The sequence below is a fragment of the Apium graveolens genome, chromosome 7 (genome assembly GCF_009905375.1).
Source record: "Apium graveolens cultivar Ventura chromosome 7, ASM990537v1, whole genome shotgun sequence".
In the NCBI taxonomy this organism is placed as follows: Eukaryota; Viridiplantae; Streptophyta; class Magnoliopsida; order Apiales; family Apiaceae; genus Apium; species Apium graveolens.
Window position 1 is genome coordinate 258,744,943 of NC_133653.1, and position 17,849 is coordinate 258,762,791.

The 17,849-nt window shown below is 34.0% G+C and overlaps 1 pseudogene; it reads left to right on the forward strand.

Annotated features, from left to right (window-relative positions):
- Positions 1–648: 648 nt before the first annotated feature.
- On the forward strand, positions 649–3,611 carry LOC141674745 (uncharacterized; annotated as a pseudogene).
- Positions 3,612–17,849: the final 14,238 nt, after the last annotated feature.

Consider the following 17,849-nt stretch of genomic DNA (forward strand, 5'->3'; position numbering starts at 1 on the left):
CGGTCCCTTGTCTCCTTCGCCGGAGACTACAAATATTTCTCTAAATACCCAGACTGATAACGTATATTTCCATTCTACAGTTATCACCTGAGATCTATATTTTAGTTTATCGTGTATATATGATTAATGATACTATATATTGTTTATATATGTTACTAATGCGCATATTATTAATTAGTGTCCATGTTTTAAGTATGAGAATGGCAAATTCTGGAATGCGGAGACAGTAAAATTACATTTATTGAAGAAAGGGTTTGTAAGAGATTATTATGTGTGGGATCGACATGGAGAGCCATATGTTGCTAGACAAAGTGGAGAACAATCTTCTACACATTACTCCAATACTCAAGGCAGAAGAGACGAGGAAAACCAAATGTACAACATGGTGATGGATGTTGCCGGTCCAAGTTTTGATCCAGAGATGCCAAATGCAGAAGCACATAAGTTGTATGATAGTCTAAAATCATATGAGAGAGAGTTATATGAAGGTTGTGAAACTTCTCATTGTTTGTCATGGCTCAGATGTTGAGTTTGAAATCTGACCATCATTGGTCAGAGGCATGTTTTGATCAGACATCACGATTCTTTAAAGACATCTTGCCTCAAGATAATTCATTTGTTGACAGTTTCTATAGTACGAAAAAATATATGGAAGAATTGGGGCTTCCTTCTGAGTATATTGATTGTTGTGTTAATGGATGCATGATATATTGGGGTGAAGACATCAACATGGAGTCCTGTAAATTTTGTTCACATGCAAGATACAAAACCAAGCTTAACAGATCCAAGAAGGAGAAAAAGAAAGTGCCTTTTACGAAGATGATCGATTTTCCACTATCACCGAGATTGCAAAGGTTGTATGCTTCACCTACAACTGCAACCCATATGAGATGGCATGCTGAACATTATCAAGAAGAAGATGTGATGCGCCATTGTTTAGACTCAGAGGACTGGAAAGAATTTGATAAAGCACATCCCTCATTTTCCTCAGAGGTGAGAAATGTTAGACTTGGATTGTCTGCTGATGGGTTTCAACCATTTGGTGAAACATGTAGAAAATATTCTTCTTGGCCAATTATAGTGACTCCATATAATTTGCCTCCGTGGATGTGTTCAAAAGAACAATACTTGTTTCTGTCTGTACTTGTTCCTGGGCCAAAAAATCCAAAACGGAAGATAGATGTTTTCCTTCAACCATTGATTGCTGAGTTAAAAATGTTGTGGGAAGATGGCGTGGAGACTTGGGATAGTTTTTGAAACAAAATTTTCGTATGCGAGCTGCGTTGACGTGGACTATTAGTGACTTCCCTGCTTATTCAATGTTATCTGGATGGAAAACTGTTGGTCACTTAGCTTGTCCTCATTGTGCTCATGATCATGATGTTTATAATCTTAAAAATGGTGGAAAGACTACATGGTTTGATAATCATCGAAATATTTTACCTTCTAATCATCCATTTCGAAAGAATAAAAATTGGTTTACCAAGGGAAAGACAGTGACTGCATCTGCCCCACCAGTGCGAACAGGTGAAGATGCATTTCAAGAAATTGAGGCACTTGGTTTGATGAAAGTTACTGAATTAGGAAGCGATGAACACAATGCTAGAATTATCAAGGCTTACAATTATGGATGGAAGAAACGAAGCATCTTTTGGGATTTATCATATTGGAGGACATTATCAATTAGACACAATCTTGACGTTATGCATGTTGAGAAAAATGTCTTTGAAAATATCTTCAACACAATAATGGCCATTGAAGAAAAAACAAAAGATAATTCCAAGGCAAGGGATGATATTGCAATAATTTATCGGAGACCCAAGTTAGCAATTGATGAATTGACACGGAAGTATCCCAAAGCATGTTATAGCTTGGATAAAAAACAAAAGCAAAAAGTGTGTGAATGGCTAAAAGATCAAAAATTTCTAGATGGATATGTGTCCAATATGGGGAGGTGTATAAACATGAAGAAATACAAGTTATTTGGAATAAAAAGTCATGATTGTCACATGTTTATGCAACGTCTTCTTCCAATTGCTTTTTGGGAATTTCTTCCGAATAATGTTTGGGAGGCTGTGACAGAATTAATGCTTTTCTTCAGGGATCTCACATCAAATACTTTGAGGATAAGTGATATGCGTAGACTTGAAGAACAAATTCCCGTTATACTTTGCAAGTTAGAGCGCATATTTCCACCATCATTGTTTGACTCTATGGAACATCTTTTAGTGCACTTGCCTTATGAAGCACGCATTGCAGGTCCTGTACAGTATTGATGGATGTATCCCTTCGAAAGATTTTTACGTCATTTGAAGAATAATGTGAAAAATAAAGCTCGGGTTGAAGGATCAATATGCAATGCTTTTTTGGTTGAAGAAGCTTCCACTTTTTGCTCACACTACTTTAAACAACATGTTCAGACGAAACATAGAAAAGTTCCGAGTAACGATTCTCGTGGAGGTGGAGAGAGTTTTGGGGGAAATATTTCTATATTTTCTCATCCTGGACGTTTACATGGGAGTGTCATTACTCGGTATCTTGATGATCGATAATATATGGCAGCTCACAATTATATCTTATTTAACTGTCCGGAGGTTGCACCATATACGGAGTATGTTTTTCTTATCACAATACATACTTATTTGTCCAGGTTAATGAATATTGTTCTTATTATCTAATTTTTTTTTGTTAATCAGGATTTTTATAAATCAACTTCGGGAGCACAATCCATACATAACTAGTGTTGAAGTTGACAAGCGCTTAGAAAGTGAGTTCGCCATGTGGTTTAAACATTATGTAAGTTACTTGATACTTCACTAATCAATATAGTAGATAATTATTAACCATTTATTTCATATGTTAATAGTCACGACTAATAATTTCAGGCTCAAAATCCCTCACAAGTTCCGAATGAATTCATTCGAGATATATCATTTGGACCTCTTCGTTCGGTTAAGTCTGTACCGGTTTACTATGTGAATGGTAACAAATTTCACACGCGAGTATATGGGGCTAATAGATCAACATTCAATAGTGGAGTATGTATTAAGGGATCGAATTTCAGTGAGGCATCGAATGATTACTTTGGAATAGTTGAAGAGATTTTGATTATTGAGTATCCCCGTTTTCCAGTCAAGAAAACAGTTTTGTTTAAGTGTGACTGGTTTGATCCTACACTTAATACCGAAACAAGAATTTATCCACGCTATTACATTGTTGAGGTCAATAAAAGAAAGAGATTGAGCGTGTACGAACCATTTGTACTAGCAATGCAAGCCATGCAAGTTTACTTTTGTAATTATCCAAGTCTTAAAAAAGACAAGGTTGATTGGTTAGTTGTATGCAAAGTAAAGGCTCGTCCACTTGTTGATCTTCCTCAAACCCCAATATCACATCAAGAGCCGTTCCAAGATTATATTCCTACACATCTAAATGATATTAGTACAAATGATATTCCCACACATTTAAATGATGAAAATGGAGTTGAAATAGACTTAGATGATGATGACGGAACTCCGGATGAAGAAATGGAACATGAATCGGAAGAAGATGGATCTTCACAAACCGATGATAGTAATAATTGTGAAGATAATGATGATTCCTCCGAGTAGTCTTTCTTCGCCATCATGTATGTAAATTTTATTTTATCTTTTCATATATATATATATATATATATATATATATATATTATAAAAGACATTTTAATATATATTACAATATTGAAATATTAAGTTACAAAATATTTTAAAATTATGTATTGATATGTACTGTAAATTACTACATATATATTATATTATATAAATTATATTCTAATTTTAAAAGTAAAAATATAAATACAGGACACAAGCGGGATGGGTTTGGAGACACATGTTAATTAGGGTTTACTCCTCTCTGGAGGCGGCAACAAACTGAACTCCAAATTGAGCAGCGCGGACGAATTTCACTGTATCTAAGATGAAAAAGCTAGCATCTCTTGTTAATGTCTATTCGAAGGTATATATATTTACCCTTTCCTATCTCTGTATTCAAGAATTTTTCATTTCCCCCTTTTTTGTGTCTTAGGGTTTATACTTGAAGGTATATGAATGATGGTTCCTTTAACCAATTTAGGGCTTTTTTATTTTAGTGATGTTCTTATGTGGTTAAAAGCTTACCAACAAGGAATTTCACCAGTTAACAGTTTTCTAGATGGATTGAACTAGTATTTCTGGAGTTTTTCCATCAACATAGGACCTAATTGTTTGTAATACGTCATCTTCATGTCTTCTTTTTCTATTTGTGATTTATAGGCTTGTCTTTGTTTTGGGTACTTGGATTTTGAGAAAAAAATTGTATCTTTGTTGTGTTTGGGATTACTAGGGCTGCCTCAGGCTTTTATCTGTTTTAGGTACTTGGCTTTTGAGAAAAAAAATTACATCTTTGCTATATTTGTGATTGATAGCCTCAGGCTCCCTGACTTGTAAAATATGAAAAATGGGTGATCATTTGGTTCTTGATGTGGACTGGCTTGTGAAGCCTGGGATATATTCTGGGTTACCTTGTGCTTGCAGCGACAGTCTTAAAATAATTTACAAGTTTCCGTTTTTTCTTTTAAAATTTATTTTGATTGTTGTGGTCAGGATGGAATGTGGTACTTGTCCTGAAAACGTGAGAGAAAGGAATGTGATTAACCGGAGTACCCGACAGAAAATCTAATCACTGTAGTACTATACTATAATTAAATAAGTATAATTTAAAATGGCCGTACAATACATACCTTAATAGGATAGTGAGTACCTTGCTTGTAATTTGATCTGGTGGTAATATATAGCTGCTATTTACATTTTAAGTTAAATGTTAAGTTAAAATATGTTACGGTTATACATGTTATGTTTATTTTCTTTGTGTTTGTTCTTGTTATTGGATGGTAATTAAAGCCCATTATTTATTTACTCCGTTTACATCCTATGACTCTTGATACAAGTCTCAGTGATGTGATGTGGGTATTCGTGACAAGGGTGTTGGATTTGCTCCTTTTTCGAGTCCTAACAAAGGTAGTGGGGGCGCAAGTGTTGCTTATGATGGCTTTGCTAAGGTGAATAAAAAGAAGTGCTTCCGGAGTGCAAATGTTGGAAAAGAAGATGGCCCTGCTCTTCTCGCTCCAGGTGACAAAGAAGTGAGGCAAGCAGGTTTGTCTCTTGCTGATCATACAAGTAGAAGCAGCCATGGACAAGATATACATGACAGAGGTTTATCTGAGCGGCATAAGAGTCCAGAAGTTTATGATTTAGTAAAGAGAAAAGATGCAAAGGTAGACTTCATTATCAGTTTTTCTGTCCACTGTTTTTCCTTTTAAGTGTAGATTAATTTCTTTCTCTTGTTTTAGTATTAATTTGAGTTTTATGTTCATGATCCTTGTTAACCTTGTACAAACAGGTTTTGTTAACATGTTTTTTGTCAGAACATTATTAAATTGAAATCTTAAATAGCTTTATCATATACATAACTTTATGCAATTTATTCTATTATCTTCTGTATTACAGGCACCGATGAAGAGGCTTAAGAATGTTGTTGAAAAGGCACCGTCTCAATCTGCAAATGTTGGAAAAAAGGATGATGTTGCTCTTCATAGTCAAGTTACCAAAACATTTGTTGAGACAGCGGGTTACACGGACCAAGTAAGTTAAATCTTTAACTCATTCAGTTGAGTGTTGTGGGAAAATCAATTTTAAATGGACATTATATAGCCTTTAGATCTATCTTAAATGGTCATTAGTTATTATGTTCAACTTATAACTTTGTTTTATAAGGAATTTCGGATCAGTTCTAATTAGGGGATATATTGTTGTGGGATAATTAATATATGTGAGTTTTATATCTTTGCAATCAGGACATATGTTGTAGTTTTATATCCTTGCAATGAGGATAATTAATATATTTTTATCATGTATAAATTCTTGGAAAAGATACTTTAAAAATTTATAAAACCTTCCCCTCGAAGGACATTTTAGATAACGATGTTAAGAATTAACACTTTTTTAGCTCGTGAGACACTTGAAGTTGATTTAGGCTATGTAATTGACAAGTAAACCATGCTGTTACACATTTTCTTTTTATGCATATTTGTGACAGGTGTTGTTTTTTAATTAAAAGCACCTAAATATAATTTCTTACAGGATTGATTACTGTCACATAATTATTTATGATATATCTGGTTGTTGACTCATCAAAGACTTCAGTATTCATCCATATGTAATGGATTAGTAAACCAACCTGCTAGATTTTGTCTGTACCAGTTTGTAAAGAGGCGAGCTGAGTTTGATGCTTAGTTTTCTTCTGTATTACAGGCACCTATGAGGAGGTTTAGACACACTGTTGAAAAGGCACCATCTCAATAATCTTGTAATAAATAAGAAGCTATTATATTTGCTGCCAAAAATCTGAGTATTTATAGGCAATATACAAATGGATGGAGACCTTATATAAATACTAGTATATATTAAGGTGCAACATCTCATTAGTTAAGTGGAGCTGAGAGTATCTTGGTTCTTGAGATCCTCGATTGGGGAGCTATTTTCTCAGCATATCAGTGAGAAAATAAAAATGAAACTTAAAATTTATTCTAGTATTCCTGACACCCGTGCTATACATAAAATTTATTTATTTTGAAATGCTAGCCTTACAAGACAATGGAAGGGTGCTTGGTTTAGGTATAAATTACCAGTAAGTTGGCCAAACATGTAAATTAGTTTGGTGGTCATGTGATCTTATATTACTATTAACCAGTGGTATTTATTGATGTGCCACAACCAATCTGTTACAAGTAGTTAACCCCCCCGGGGTAGGTAATCTAAATTAAGTGCATCACACATAAGAAAACTGATATCTCACTTGTCCTAGTTAGAAATAGATAGGTAATATACCAATATTGGTTAAAGTAGCTTACCAGTAGTATAATCTAATTATTACCAGTCACTTGACTTTTTGCATACTATCATCACTATGAACTTCAAGTGATAAAATGTAAAGTATTAATCACTAATATGCTGAGAAAATAAAAATGAAAATCAGATTTAGTCCATTTTCTAAACATGTTCTGTTTTATGGCATAGTTCCAAAGGAAAAAAATGAAAGCTTAATGTACAGTATTTAATACCCAATTGCTTCTCCTTTTATCACTACTGTAATGGAGTATTCTTAAAAGATTCTTGAAAATTAATAATTACTCATTATTAGCAAGTGTACATGGAAAAAACCTAGACCCATTACTAATAATGGATTGATATTATATCTATTAACAATCAGCATTCTTTTACTTAGTAATAAATTTGAATTTTAAAGTTATCTGACCTCATGTTTTCTCTTTCTCCGGAATTAAAATTTATAAATATGATACATTTGCTGCTTTTGGCCTTTTTACAATAGCTTCTTTTTGTTTTTTTTATAGCAGAATTAGTTAAGTAAAGTCAATTATGATCCCAAGGGAAACATGATATATATACTTATATGAGAATCACATCAAAACTTTGAATTGCTTTGTATAATCCGTCTTTTTCTTTATTATTATAGAAATTTTTTGTGTGGAAGCAAGAAGATGATATTATTCATGATGGTTGGCTGACAAATGCAAGGAGGAAATATTCTAAAGTTATTTGTGTAGCTCGTTCCAACTGAGAAAAGAATAAGAAAGAAGATACTAGAATTGGCAAGAATGTTTATGCGAGCTGGATTAAGTTTTGGGAATCCGAGGGATTTCAAAAATTGTCTTTCATTCAAAGAAGTAATCGACGCGGGGGGATTGATGGTGCCTTTTTAACACATACGATTGGTTCAGCTTCACATAGGCTGGTTGCAACTCGTTTGGTAAGCTGTATAATGCAATTTTCACAGGATTTTTTAAATTATTCCTTAAAAACAAAATTGTTGTGCTCTAAAATTTGCTCTATTTTGTTTTTACTGGAAATTCAGTTTAAGCACCCCCTACTGATGACCAACTATTTTATGAGACACACACCAAACATGTAAAGAAAAAGAAGAATTTTTTATTGGCGAGGGTGATGATATCATAGATGACGAGAGTGAAGATGAGGAGGAAGTCATGTGGATTGACAAAAAAAGCAACAAACATATGTGAGTCAACAAACATATTTATGCACATATGCATGTCTATTGATTAACATATGCACATATGCTTGTCATCAATCTAACACTCTTGTCTGTTCAGTAAAAAAATGTAAGTTTGTTCACATGTCATACTGTAATATCATTGATAAGCAAAAAAAATAAAAAAATAAAAAAATAAAAATTCTTCCTGGTGTTAAAATACCTTAAAAGTTGGGCGGGCTGCTTGTAAAATGGTTGGAAAGTTTCTTAAACAGAGTTAACAGAGAGTCCGCGGGAATTAATTAAAAGTAGATATACATAAATTTGGTCAACAATGCACCCATACTATAGTAGTATAGTTTTAGGTTTAGTTGTTGGAATTCAATGTGATTACGCGTCTCTGCAAGCCCACTTGTGTTTACTAGTTTAAATAAGTGTGCTGATTGTAATATCCAGGATATATCGTGTAATTATTTTTGCTAATAGATAATTATTATATGTATTCAGTATCTATTCTGTGAATTATTTATTAAGTGTTAAAAATGTTTGAATGTTTAAAAATGTTATTAATTGAGTATTTCAATTTTTTTTATGTCCAAAATAAAATATAGATAATTGTCATATCTTCCTAATTATTTTTATGTTAATTTATGAATTTATAGGAATCATATGGATTTTTTTTAAACTCTTGTTCCGGGTATTTAAAACCTATTTTATGAAAACGGGAACCAACCACCGTTAACCGTTTTTACGTTTTTAGAACCCGAAACTCTTCCGAGAACTCCTTCCTAACCTAATTGCAATATTCCGAGCATTTTCCATGTTTCAACTTTTTCGATCCGGCGTACGGTTTGTCCTGCGCGGGTCCCGGCGCAACATTTTCGATACAATATTCGTTTCGGTAAATCAATAAAACCCGTATTTTCGATAAACAGGAGCTTTTTATTAAACTATCCCAATTATCACCTCGTAGTACGTGTAACCAGGCGCTGAGACCAAGACCGCAGTACAAATTGTACTGATTTGGATAATTATCCCGAAAACCGATACCGTTTGGATCAGTTTTTATAAATAAACGTACCGTTTTATATCCGGAATGATCCAACGGGATACTAATTCTCCGTAATTATAAATAGCCTTTTACCGTATTTTATTTCGTATCAAAATCATTTGCAGACAGATAATTATATAATTTTTACAGAGAAAAATCATATATTCACAAACCTTTCTGAGAATCAAACCACAAATTCAAGGTGTTAGTGAAATCCGTTTGGAAAGTTGGAGTAACCAATTTGAAGGTCTCAAGGAGTACTATCAGATTCCAGGACCTGTTTTACTGCAGAATCAAAGGTTGATTTTTTATAAATTTAATTATTTTCGAATTATTTTCATGAAAACTATGAATTTTTGTTCGGATGATTGTTTGTATGATTTGATGATTGCATGTTGTAGAGCTTGTTTTCCCGATGATTTTGGTATATTATACGTCTGATTTAGAGTCTAATAACATGTTCAAATTTGAGTTTGATTTTCGAATTTCAAAATTAGGGTTTATAACCCGTATGAATGTTCTTAATTGAAATTTGGGGGTTTCTTATTCTGGAATAGATTGATGTTGTGATATAGTGGATTGTGTTCTCTGTAAAATTTGCAATCCAGTCGTATAAGTTTCATGAATCAACGAGGTCTGTAGAGAAGGGAGTTGTGTTTTGAATATTTCCGAAGTTCGCCGGAAACTGGCAGATTTCACAGCCAAATTCCGGCAAACTCAGAGATTGTTAGATCGATTTGATTGCATGGTTATGTTCCTGGTAATCCGTAGATGTGATCTGGAGCTTGTGGCAAGGTGAGGAGGCCGGAATCGTGTTCTCCGGCCACCCCTGTGTTTTCCGGCGACTGGACTGCAAAATTGTAGTTTAGTCCCTGTAGTTTTGTAGATGATGAAGTTTAGTCCCTGAAGTTTCCAGACTTTGCAAAAATTGGATTCCTGTTTTAAAAATGTTTAAAAATCATATTTCCTATTTATTTTTATTATAAAAATCCGTTTTTAATTTCTGAAAATTCTAAAAATTAATATTTTAATTCCGAAAATTATTTTTAATTCACAAATAAATCTGAATTAATTAGTTAATTAATTTCAGTTAATTTTTAATTGATTAATTAGTCAATTAATTCGAAAATTAATTGATTAATTGATTTAATTAATTATTAATTGATTTTTAGTTAATTATTTAATTAGATTTAATTATTTAAAAATGATTTAAAAATTTTGAAAAATAGTTTCGAGCTTTAAAATATTATTCTAAATTATTTTCAAGGCTCGATAATTATTCTAAAATTGTTTCGGAGCCAGAATTGGCCAACCGAACCCTGTTTATTATTCCGAAATTGATCCAACGACCTGTTCTAATTCCGAAAAATGTTTTAAAAATCATTTTAAATACCAGAAAGCCTATTTATGACCCGAAATGTCTTTATAAATGATATGTCATTGATTACGAGATGTATTATGTGTGACTTGTTGATTGACTGTCGGTTTATATATTCGATGATTACTGTTTATGGGATAACTTTCAATCCGTTAATCGGATTTGGGTGAAACGAAGGGTAGATAGAAGTATGTGTTGAACAGAATCGTATGAGTGGAATATTGATAGATACTTATGATGCCTAGCAGAGTAAGCAAGGCATAAGAAAGAGAAGCAGGTGATCAGAAAATAGAATTGACATGTACAAAATACAGCAAATGAGCAGAGATTAGAAGCGAGGCATAGGAGAAACAGATGAATGGTGGTTGAATAGAGTCGTAGACACGTACAAGTGAGGTTGCAATCAATTATGATAAGGCAAGTACTTCTAAACCTTTCTCGAGATTTATTGCAAATATTTCTAAATTCTCTTGTGACCTATTGTTAATATTCAAAACAGCTCTCTTTTATATTGGAAATACTTTGAATCCTCCAGCCTTGAACCTGAGCCACATCATTTGATCTTTGAGCCGTAAGCCTTATTCTTTGTGAACCATTTCTTGTGGATTTACCAAATATTAAACCACACAAATACGATACTACTCCACAAATATATATCCATCATATACCAAATACTGGAACAAAATTGTTTATATATACAAAAACTTTTATACTTAACCATACCTTGTGATATCAAAGCACTAAAACTTTGGAAAAACACTATTCATCTAATACCCGATTATCCTACCGGCTGGAGGCCACTTCTTTTATGTATTTTGACATACCCTTTTTGGTAACTATGAACTTTTACCATGCTCTTTTACAAATGTTTTATGGTTATTGATTATGATCTGGTTTTATTGAACTCTATTGTTTATCATATTGAAATGCTTTAGAATTGGATAGTTTTCTTTGTATGGACCAGATTCGTGGTCAGACCATATCGATGGTCAAGTTAGGCCAATGTGTGCCTTGGATCCAGTAGTTAGAGCAGTGTTGTGTTCTTTGCTCGGGGTTAGTGCGTGACTGATCAGCAGCCTAACCTTGGTTTAAAAACTTAAAATGAATAATCCAATTCTATTGATTGTTTAACAAGAAACTTGATTCCTTTGAATCATCTCATTTATTATTGTCTAACCTCAGTTATTGATAATATGACTTGCTGAGCTAGTTAGCTCACTCTTGCGAATCTTTTTATATATTCTACAGTTAAGAAGGATACAGTTGATAGCAAGGTTTCCCAGTTCAATGTTCGAGCTAGAATTCTAGATTATGATTGATCGAGCTAGCAGGAGCTTATGGCAGTAGTGAGATAGCAAGGTTGTAAGAATGATTTTATTATCAATTGTAAGTTAAATTAGTTGGGATTTGGTACGATGTAATAATTAAGGTTGTGGCTTGTTTTCATACTTTAACCTGTTACGATCCGTGGTTTTGTGAAGCAGGGTCATTATAAATAATATTTCTTATACAGGTTGATATATTGTGTTTGTGTTGTGGACCCCAAACTTCTGACCCGGGTTTGGAGGGCGCCACAGGTTGGTATCAGAGCTACAGGTTATAAGTCACTGAAACAAGCCTAGATTGTCGGGATTGGGTAGAGGGTTAGAATTAGGAATAGGAAATAGAAAGATAGGTCATTGTGAGGTTGAGTGCGACTGTATAGTAGGTCTCCGGCACGGTTCGTGTTGCGATTCGGGATTCTTGACTAGCGACGTGATATCCAGGCAATGGCAATGGCAGATCCTAAATTCCCTGCATCAACTGATCTTTTGGAACCTTCCGTTTAAGGATCGTCATCTTCTCCCAGATTCGATTTGTGCCTTGTTCTCCATCAGTATTAATGGTATTACTTTCTGTTATGACAGTTGTGCCTCTCCAAGTTATTCAACGCTATTCTATCATCTCTCGATATGAGACTACCTATTCAAGAACCTTCATTTGCTTATTCTTGTTCTTTTGAACATTCAACTATGAATGTAACTTTTCTGTCTATTATACACCATATTCTACATCCTTAGTTTAAAAACCTTTCTACCGAAATAACAGCGTTTGCGAGAAGGGACGTGATAGCGGCAGTAAACGGTGAGTATTGAGATATAAATTAAGGTGAGAAGGAGTTTAGAAAGAAGGTTCAAGTGTTTTGGAGGATGGCTGTATCCGGTTAAAAGAAGCTATTAGTAATTAGGCCACTCATGACTAGCTTGTGGAATGGAGTAGATAAGTGTTGAAGAAAGAGGGTTAGAGGAGATGAGGGATCTGAAGATTTCTTGAAATTAATGATGTTGTAATGATGTGATATTAGCTGACTTGTTGACTATGGGATAGTCTGTTCCACTCAATGATTGCAAAGTGGTTAACGGGAGTACTACCAGTATGGGAGCCTTAATATGAAGCTGCGAATAAGATAACATGCAACGACAGTTGAAGTTTACATCGATTAAGGAAGATAATAGACCCAATGAAGGAGAGGAGATAAATGGAAGTGAATGAACCTTTGAGTGATCATTTCTTTAACTTTGTATTTGGTCATAAGAAGGACAACAACCAACTCATATAGTGAGGACAACCAGAGGAGTGATTTTCAAAATTTTCAAAATTTTTAACAAGTTTTCGAAAAAGATTTTTCCTCACAATATTTCTAAAAGCCTTTTCGAATAAAATAAGTTTTAAACATCGGTTGTCAAGTTACTACTTGAGTTTCTTGTTTGTCAAAAGGCTCGGATTAGCTGGAAGGATATTATTTTAGATTTAGTATTGTTAATTCAGAGGATGAAGTAATCTGCGATTATGAAGAAGTTGGTTATTCCTAACAAGAAGGTACATATATTGTTTGATAAGATTAACAATAAAACCAGCGTATTGAATAACTATTCATCCAATTACTGGGATTATCAGAGTTCGAAGAATTCATTGATTAAACGGAAGCCTGAGCATGACCGAAGAAGATTGGGAAAATTTTCAGACTCTTCTAAAGGAAGAATATTATTAATAAAATGATCGTTATGTTGAATGATTTACGGTTATTCCAAATTAGAAAGAGGAAACTCAAGGTTATCTGATAAGAGCACCATTATGATCAAATTGTTAAAGTATTATACGTGTAGGTAGGACGTTACAGATGCGAGACTTAACAAGTAAGAATCTACCATAATGCTTAGTTACGAAGGCATTTTAGCATACTTCTAAAGTTACTATATGATTCAATTGGGATATGATCAATCAAACTCGAAAGATGAATACAAGTGAAATGTGGATGGTGATCAATGGTATCATTCTTGTCCTCAACATTACAGCGTATATTCCTTTTTAATTCCTAAAAATGTATGAACTCCTTTTCTTAATAAATTCTTTCTGATAACATCAAAACGGAGAATTTTGCATTCCTTTCAAATTTAATTGTTCCCCTCGGGTTTTGCTTTCTGATTGGGACAAACAGTGTTATGATGAAACACTTTGTCGGAATGACAAAGAGTCGGGTGGGACGCCACCTAATCATGTGCTGTATGCCACACGGTATGAAAGACTGGTCATCTTCAGTACTATTGTGGTTGTCTCATTCATATTCAAATCATTACTTCTTCTTTCTCTTCAACTCTACGTTTATTAAAATTGTGAATCCTTCTATTTGTTTCGTTGTACCGTTGTTCCTTGCGAGAGTTTTTCAAATAAAAGTTAACGTATTATACACTCAGCGGGAAAAGTCTCATCTACCTCGCATGCATGGGAAGGAAACAAGGGCATATGGTGAAAATTACAAATCACTGTCCCTAGCCCGGGATGCATTAACAGTTAAGGGAATCTACTTCAATAAGGGATACGTCTCCGAGAACGAGAATTTGCGATATGATATTTAGAATATGGATATGATGATGTGGAAGATTATTGCGGATACCTTATGCGTTAAAGTATTAAAAGATATGGGAGCAACTTGATCATATATTTCTCAAGGTTTTATTGATAAGATAAATTATCCTGTCGAATCAATAAGTCTAGGACTAAAGGACTAGCAAATTAAGAACGTGCAGTCATTAAATATGTAAGTACCAATGACGGAATCGATATCTCTGGCATTAAGATGTGAAGAATTGATATCATTTGAGATAAGAAGATTTGATATTATTATAAGGTGTGGATTAACTATTCAAGTGTGATGCCCAGGTAAACCGTCGTGACGGAAGATAGTTCTGGAGACGCCAAAGGAGAACAGGAAGAAGTTTAAAGGACAAAGGAAAGTAAAGAATTTGCTAAAAATAATTTAAGATTACAGTGACCAAAATATAAGTGCTATGGCGATTATAAATAAGAGTTAGGAGCAGACCGAACTTGAAGATTTTACAGTATCAAGACATATTTCCAGATGAGTTACCAATATTTCCTTTAAATAAAGAAAATGTGTTTATGATTGATTTAGTACGTGAAATGAAGCCAGTGTTCAAAGCCCCGCGCAGAATGGCACCAGATAAAATGAAGAAGTTACCAGAGCAAACGCATGAGATGATTAAAAGAAAAAGCAACTGGACCTAGCGTACCCCCTTAAAGTGCACCGGCACGATGTGTTAATAAGAAAGATGGAAGGGTGAGATTATGTGTTAGCGAAAGTTCAACAAGTTTACTCTCAAGAGCAGATATCTGTTACCTCGAAACCAATGATTTGTTTAACTAAATGAATGAAGCAAGGTATTTTTATAAGATTGATTTAAGACTGGGTATATTACCAAGTGAAGATTGAACTTATGGACATATCAAAAATGATTTTCAGAACTTAGTACTGTTGTTATAAAATTCTAGAAATGTTAGTGGAATGAACTGATATACCAGTGATATTTAAATTTGATGAGTAGAATTTTGAAGGAAGAATTTGGATAAGATATACTTGCGTTAATTAAGAAGAACCATGCAACCTATACAATGATAGCTGAGGAGTCAAAGAAGAAAGAAGCAGTATAAAAAGAGTTTACCAGGTGAAAACTTTAATGGCAGGAGGTATAATTCTTAGTATAGACAGTCAGTAAGGAGGAGATAAAAGGGGATTCAGCAGAAAAATTTAAAGATAGTATGAATGAAGAAAGACCAGAAGCACCAACAAAAGTAAGAAGTTTTATCATGGGCCAGTTATTATTAGAAATTTGTGCAAGATTTCTTGAAAGTTATAATATTAGAGATGAAGTTAACCAGGAAAAGCAAGAAGGTTATATGAAATGGAGAAGGGTGAAGAAAGCTTTGCGGAGTTAAATGAAAGAATGGTTACAACACCTATTTTATCACTTTGAAATCATCAGGGAGATTTGGTAGTTTATAATGATACTTCTCGTAAGGGAATAGGATGTGTGTTGACGCAAAATAATAAAGTTATTGCATATGCATCCAGATAACCGAAACCTTATGAGCAGAAGTACCCTACTCATAATTGGGAATTAAAAGCAACAATAATATTCATTTTGAAAGATTGGGAAATATTATAAGTATAGAGAAAGATGTGAGATATATACGGACCACAAGAGTTGAAGTATGAACTCTCTAGGAAAAGCAAATGTAGTGGCAAGAGATGAGCAAGAAGGAGAGAGAATGAACATAGAGACTGTACCAGAAGAATTATCTATGGAATTCTAGAAGTTGGAATTGGAAGTCAGAGTGCATGATCCAAAAAGGAGTGAGAATATATAAGTATAACTTTTTAGTCGGGATTGTTAGAAAAGATAAAGAAGTGTCAGGAAGAGGTAGTAGATCAGGATATAAATCATTTAGTATGGGAAGAATAGTGCACGCAAAAAGGACGATCAAGGTATTCTTAGGATTTCTTCTAGAATTTGGATTCCACCAGTGATGGAACTGAAGAATGAAATTTTACAGGCAGTTCATAATTTGAGGTATTCAATCGATTCAGGGAGTACCAAGATGTATAGAGATTTAAAGGAAATTATAGGTGGTTAGATATGAAGTGAGGAATTGTGGAATGAATTAGCAGATGTTATATATGTCAACAGAGTTAAAGTAGAGTATCAGTGATCAAGTGGATTGCTACAGTCACTGGAAGTTTGGAAGTGGGAGCATATCACCATGGATTTCATAGTTGGGGTTACCAAGCACAAAAAACTAATAATGATGCCATTTGCCTTATAGTGGATAGATTTACCAAGTCAGCTCATTTTCTGCCTATAAATGAAAGATTTTCGCTCGATAAGTTGATCCATAGGTGCCTGAAGGAAATTGTAGTTCGTCATGAAATTCTTGTGTCTATCGTATCTGATCGAGATCCAAGATGTAATTCGAGATTTTGGAAGAGTTTTCAAGAATGTTTAGGAACAAGATTGAATATGAGTACGACTTACCACCCGCAGACGGACAGCTAGAGTGAAGGAACGATCCAAACAATCGAGGACATGCTACGTGTTTGTGTATTGATATTAAAGGAAGTTAGGAGAAGCATTTACCTCTGGTAGAATTTGCTTACATTAACAATTATCACACCAGTATTGGGATGCCACCCTATGAAGCCCTTTAGGAACGCAAATGCAGATCTCCAATGTATTGGGACGAAGTAGGAAAACGCAAAATACTCGGACCTGAATTGATGCAGCAGACAAAGGAAGTTGTTGAAAATATCCAGAAGAGATTAATAGCCGCACAAGATCGTTAGGGGAAATATGCAGACCAGTCAAGAAAAGACATGGAATTTGAAGAAGGAAGCTTGGTATTATTGAAAGTATCACCGTGGAAAGGACTAACGAGGTTTGGAAAAAAAAGGGAAGCTAAGGCCAAGATATGTCAGACCTTTTGAAATCCTAAAGCGCATTGGTAAAGTAGCTGACGAGTTGGCATTACCCCCGCATATGGAGCACATTCACAATGTTTTTCACGTATCGATGCTCAAGAAATATAATCCAGACTCCAGGCATGTAATAGAATATGAGCCAATAGAGCTTCAGGCAGATTTATCATATGTAGAGAGTCCGATAGAGATTCTAGAGGAAAGAGAGAAAGTATTGAGAAATAAAGTGGTAAAGTTAGTAAGAGTATTGTAGAGAAACCCAAAGGTTGAAGAGTCAACCTGGGAGTTAGAAAGTGATATGAGAGAAAAGTGTCCTCATTTGTTTTCTTAGAAGATTCTGAGGACAGAATCCTTTTAAGGGGGGAAGGATGTAATATCCGGGATATATCGTGTAATTATTTTTGCTAATAGATAATTATTATATGTATTCAGTATCTATTCTGTGAATTATTTGTTAAGTGTTAAAAATGTTTGAATGTTTAAAAATGTTATTAATTGAGTATTTCAATTTTTTTTATGTCCAAACT